General features: G+C 38.6%; 1 protein-coding gene across 3 annotated transcripts in view; it reads right to left on the reverse strand.

Moving 5' to 3' along the window:
• The window catches only part of veph1 (ventricular zone expressed PH domain-containing 1), a 63806-nt gene extending 60322 nt beyond the window's left edge, over window positions 1-3484 (reverse strand). For 2 of the 3 annotated variants that reach the window (XM_044118434.1, XM_044118433.1), the window contains exon 1: window positions 3263-3482. The gene's annotated coding sequence lies outside the window, so the exon portion shown is untranslated. Of the gene's footprint in view, window positions 1-3262 lie in introns of all 3 variants that reach the window. The other variant, XM_044118436.1, reaches the window with a different exon arrangement.
• Window positions 3485-6000: the final 2516 nt, after the last annotated feature.

Raw genomic sequence — 6000 nt, forward strand, 5'->3', positions numbered from 1 at the left:
AGGCACTTAGTTGTTCTGTACCTGGGCCAGTTTGTTACATAAAACATTGCTTGAACATCATAAATAAGTAAGATGGAAAAGTCTCAAACAAGAGAACCCCAAAAGAGGTCCTTGGAAACAGGCCCACACTCCTGCAGAGAAAAAGAGTTCTGCCTAGAAAGATAGACCCTCAAGGCTTAGCAATTCAACAGGGACTATTGTATTAATGTGTGTGTGTGCTTGAAAGAGGGGAAGTTCTCCATAATTAATTCTTTGGTTTTATGCAGCTGCAGAGCAAAGACGATGAAGTACATGGTGACAGGAGCTGCAGAAAATAGCTACTGTAAAAGGCCAAAGATGGAAAGATTGACAGGATGAGAAACATGAAGAGACAAGGAGAGAAAACAGAAGGCAGGGCAGAGGAGCAAATATCTCTCCTTCCTTGAGAGCAAACAGCGATGGGTTGATTTAATCAACATAGCTTAATGCCACACAGTTCTGTATGTTTAATGTTTCACATTCATATACAACAGAGGTCTTCAACTCAAGTCCCCATGGATCAGAGTCCTTCACCATTTAGATGTGTTCCTGGTCAAACAGACCTGAATCCATCCATCCATTTTCTGTACATCCTTGTCCCTGGTGGGGTCAGGAGGGGTGCTGGTGCCCATCTCCAGCAAAAGTTTCAGGCAAGAGGTGGGGTACACCCTGGACAGGTCAACAGACCTGAATGAAGTGTCTTAATTAACTTCTTAGTGTGCAGTGACGTTCTCCAGAGTCCTGCTAATGACCTGACTATTCCACTCAGGTGTTTTGAAGCAGAGACACGTCTAAAAGCTGCAGGACACCGGACTTTGAGGACCGGCATGTTAGACCCCTGATGATGCAGTGCTATAAAATATTTCTCATAATCTTCAACATATACAGATTGTGTTTTTCTCATGTGCACAACTTTTTTTTTCTGAACACTAACTAAGCAGATGAGCAAATTTGAGCCTTCATTTGAATTTATGGTCTCAGCCACAGACACTTTGACAAATGGCTGTGCTTGAGGTTAAACTACCAATTGGATGATGATCACTCTGCTCCAGACTACAGGGGAAAGAGGGCATGAGTGACTAATAGCAGGAGATCTAAAAACATCCAGTGTAATACCTGCTCTGTAAGCACAGCTTACACACAGGTATCAATAAAGTGCTATCTGTGTAGAAACCTTACATGTGTCAATACAAGATCATAAAATGGCTATAAAAAAACTGTTAAACACTGCAGTCAATAGGCAAACAAAACTGTAAATCTGCCCTACTGTCCTAATTCAGACTAACAAAAATGTCAGAAAGAAGCAAGACTGAACTTACAAAAATCTATATTGATATTAACTATGTTGTTTGAAAGGTGGAAAGAGACAACAGATTACATCCAAAACTGAATTATTTTTTATATTTATTTAAAGGATGACAAATATGTATGTCAATGTTGTTTTCTTTTTCACTGTTGGTGGTTCTGCAACTCCAACATAAAAAACTGGAAGAGAGAAGGTTTGTCATTAGGCTTTGTTTAATTTTTTTCTCACCAAGATGATTTCCATGACAGAAAGAATATTTTCTGGTTGGTGTTGCACATAAACTCTCACACCTACCCAACTAACATTCACTCATAATCTCAGAACCATTTATTATTCATTGAGCTTCCTGCTGTGGCCTGCAGCCTAAACTCTGAATCTGAACGGAAGGCAGCGGGTCGTTCCGGGGTTTGGCATCTGAGGCAGACCCAGGAGTGCAGAATGATTAAAGGGATCATCTCTGTGCACAAAACATCAAAACCTTAAAGTGCTTTCAGATAAAATCTGCAGTTGCTCAGTGATGAGGCATCTTTTAGTAACCTGGAAGTGGAATGAAAAGCAGCTTTCTCTTTGTGGTGTACATCACATAGGTTATTTTCTAAAAATAGAAACATGACATGCACAGGCTTTTTTTTTTTTTTAAGTTTTCTTCTAAACAACTAAACTGTGCCAGCCTCCTCTTCAGAAAAAAACAAACAAACTGATATTCTGCGTTAAAGTGCATTTGTGGTCTGCGTAATCTGTGCAGAAAGAAAATTCTTAGTTGACACAATGAAAATATTTTACAGCGGAATGGTAAGACATTCTGCTATAATGTTTGGGTGTGTGTGGGACAGCAAAAGAGGAGTTCCACTCAGGTCTTGCTTGAAGACCAAATGATGTCGGCTTCACTGTTTCAACCCTATTTGAAGTATGTTGCATTGTTAAAATGTTGGAATTCATCAATAAATTAAAACTAATGAGGAAAAACAACAAATAAATAATTCTGCATTACTAAAGCAGATTGGTTTGTTTTTTATTTTTAGTAGTTTGAAGCTTACTTTTCATAATTTGCTTGTGTTGTTTGCTAAAATAAATCTTCTGAAAATGGTAATTAAAGAATCAGCCTTAGTGTGCAGTAGTATCTGATGCATTTGACAGAAAAGGTAAATAAAATCAAGAAGTGAGTGGGGGCATTTCTAAATACTGTACTGCCAACAAAATAATTAAAGTAGAATCCAGCATCCGTCTTGCAGAAATAATTTTGCCTTGTCTTCGTCTATCTGAACATCTGTGACCTTGAGGAGTCCCCCAGACGTACCACTCTTCATCTTCCTCACCCTACTCCCCACCTAAGTGTAGCCACACAGAGAGTGCGGAGGACCATCCACACTTCCATGTAAACGAAATTTGAATTGAGAAAATTCTTCCTAAGAGTCTCAGAGTTATTGTAAGTATGCAACTGAACTTGCCTTTCAAGCTCCAAGAAACACATTCCTCTATTCACACAGAAACACGAAGCGTGGGTGCGTGTATCTGCCTGCGTGTGTATGAGTGGAAGCGTGTTATAGTACATCAAAACACTTCCTGACAAATTAAACATAATAAATATGTATCATTATGTGATGCATGTGTTTGCACCACATCTTATTAAAAAAATAATCCAAGTAGCCTATTTGCAACTCAGCCAACTCAGAAACACCTCTCCTGCCCTCTCACTCTCTCTTAAATCTGCCTGCATGCATAAACAGCCAAACTCCAATAATCATCTGATTCCCAAATAAACACACGGACTCATCCGTGTGTTCATTGATTTCTCCTCGTCCTCTCAACTTTCCAGACGTCAGGTACAGCCTGTAGACAATCAGTCGTTTCACACAGCACGATTCTGTTTCTCTCGAAATGTGATCAAACAACAATAACCCAACATGCATCTGTTTTGAACACCAGCGGACAGCTTACCGTCTCCATCCGGGACGTCGGGAGCGCTCTGACGGCGAATGTGCGGCTTCGGTCCTTCCAAGCGGTGATCCACAGCGGCAAACGCAATACCTCGGCGAGGCTTCGGATTCCCTCACAGGGCAGCCTTCATGGCTGTTCACCGCCGTAAGCACGGCAGAGGGTGCCATCGTGTGGCCGACTGGAGCACGCTGCGCAACAAGTGGAAACGAGGGGAAGTGGAAAGGACGAGCGACGTTGAAGGAAATGTTGTGTTTATCTCAATACGCATCAAATCAACATCCTGTTATACATATTCTGCTTTCAAATAACCAATAAAATATCTTAAAGTTCTGCCTTTTTCACACATTTTTTTTGTTGGTCTATTTACGCAAACCTTTTGAAATTAAATGGTCAGAGGTAACATTTGTTATGCTATATATAAATAAATAGTTGCACCCTGTCTAAAATATACATTTGATCCACTTTCCTCAGTTGTATTGAAAAAATATCAAAGGTAAATTTTTGGCTGGTGTGAAAAAAAATCGTTTTACATCATAAGAATAATTTTCAGAGAACTGCAATCAAGAACTTAACATATCTCAGCATACAAAACCAAGCAATACCTGACAGCCATGTGAATAAGAAATAGGAATTATAAAATATGGCTCCCTCCTTAGAGATTTCAGAGGACAAAGACTGAACTGCACAGTGACTCAGTAAAGGTGTTAAGAGTTAGATAATTTATGTGCTGCCCTAACTGGAAAATAGGTGGAAAAGTTTGATGGAAGAGAATGCATTCAGTGCACTTTTTCCTCTGATTAGAAATTTGTCAGGTTGACATTTCCAGAGGTTGAGGTGAATACCTTTGCATATTGTTTATATTCTGTTCTGCAATGTAACTGATGATATCAAACTGAACATCTCAAGAAACAGAGGGCAAGTTATGTCTGTAATTAATATGAATGGAAGTTTTCAATTAACAGTTAAACATGTGGGGTGCTGAGTTTCTCCTTTACAGTAAAATGTTCAAAATCAAACCATCTGTTCTGAAAAAGCACAGCCGTGCCTCCTCCATACTCAGCTGCTCCTACATATAAGCAACTTCCCTGCTGCCATTATTTTTCATGATAGCAGATGCTAAAAAGAGCCAAAATAAATTAAGTAATTACTACACAGCATAGTGCTGAAAACAATGGGTAGCAATAATAGAACGCTGCAAGAAATAAAAAGGCACATTGAAGAAAGGATAGGCAGCACAGGGAGGCAGTTGTTGCCACTTTGTGTCATAAACTAAAATGAATGAATGAACTAATTGAGCATTTTGTCTCAGGTAAATAATCAGTTCATATTTTTAGTGACTGATGCTGAGAGCAGCAATCTTGAGATGGTTTAATAATTTTGTTATTAAATGTATTAATGTGCATACAATTTTTTAATTTAAGATATGGAATAAGTAAGTTTGGTGTTTCTAGTCTACAAAGGTACTAAATGCAAAGAGAGTTTAGCTTTGAATAGCTAACTGTAAAGCTGAGTATGAGAATTCAAATCCTGACATTAAAAATTATACAGTAAATAAACATTTTGTAGGAACACCACATATCTTTATTTTTGAAAATATGGGATTTCTTTGGTAGGATAGTCTATAATTTCATTGATATAGGATATACCATTTTCTACAGCATATTTTATGACCACTGACACTGTGTGTGAATGAAGAACAGATTTACACTATTCAGCATTGATAATCCAGATCTGCTGCTTAACATTGAGAATTGTTCGACATAAAAAATGCACAATTTCCCCTTTCCCTTATTATAATAGTTTTAATTCTCATCAGAGGTCACATTATTGAAGGCCACTAAAGAAATGTTATATTAACCAGTCGTATTATGATTTGATGATTTGTTACAAAAAAATAACTTTATGTTTGCACGCAGCAAAGACCACACAATAAAACACATATGAGGGATTTCTATTCCTAAATAACTTCTCATTAATATTGTGTAAATCCCCGTAGGTAGTGCAATGGTGGACGCAAACATCGGTAGGAGGTAGGACACTGACTGAGATTATGCAAACGTTCCAAAAAATTTAACTTAAATAAAAGCACAATTCTGCAAAGAAAATAAAAATCCAAAACAGTACTGGGACAAATATACAAACAAGAAATCCACTGGAAAAAGGCCACAGTGTGTAGAAGCTTGATCTGTCAAAAAGTTGACAATAAACTAGAAGAATAAACTGAGGAGGGTGATTACTGGAACAAGAAACAAGTGAATCTGAATACTGACACAGCTGTGATTGGAGCAAAGAGAAGAGGCACTGAGAAAAGTAATGGGAGCAGAAAAATAATCAGAAGATGCTATAACACTGGTGGCTCCTAATCCTGGTCCTTGGGCCCCCTGACCATACATGATTTAGTTGTGTCTGTTGCAGCACGACTGCCTCCTCTGCATGCCATCTAGAGCTGCTGAAGCCTGTTTTCCATTAAACTAACAGGTGTGTAAGAACAAGTAGACGCCTAAAGCAAGCACAGCAGGAGTGCTTGACGATCAGGGCTGGAAACCATTTTCTATACGAGACATAGGGATGATACAAAGACAAAATAAGAAGAGCATAAAACAAAACATGATGTTAAATATGAAAAGCAGAAGCAGTCTTCCACAAAGTACATCAGCTAGTCTCTCTATAAGCAGCAGTTGCTAAACACCTGGGAATTGTCAGTGAGTTCCTCCCCCCCCCCTCCATCCACTCCTTTC

The sequence above is a fragment of the Gambusia affinis genome, linkage group LG06, assembly GCF_019740435.1.
Source record: "Gambusia affinis linkage group LG06, SWU_Gaff_1.0, whole genome shotgun sequence".
In the NCBI taxonomy this organism is placed as follows: domain Eukaryota; kingdom Metazoa; phylum Chordata; class Actinopteri; order Cyprinodontiformes; family Poeciliidae; genus Gambusia; species Gambusia affinis.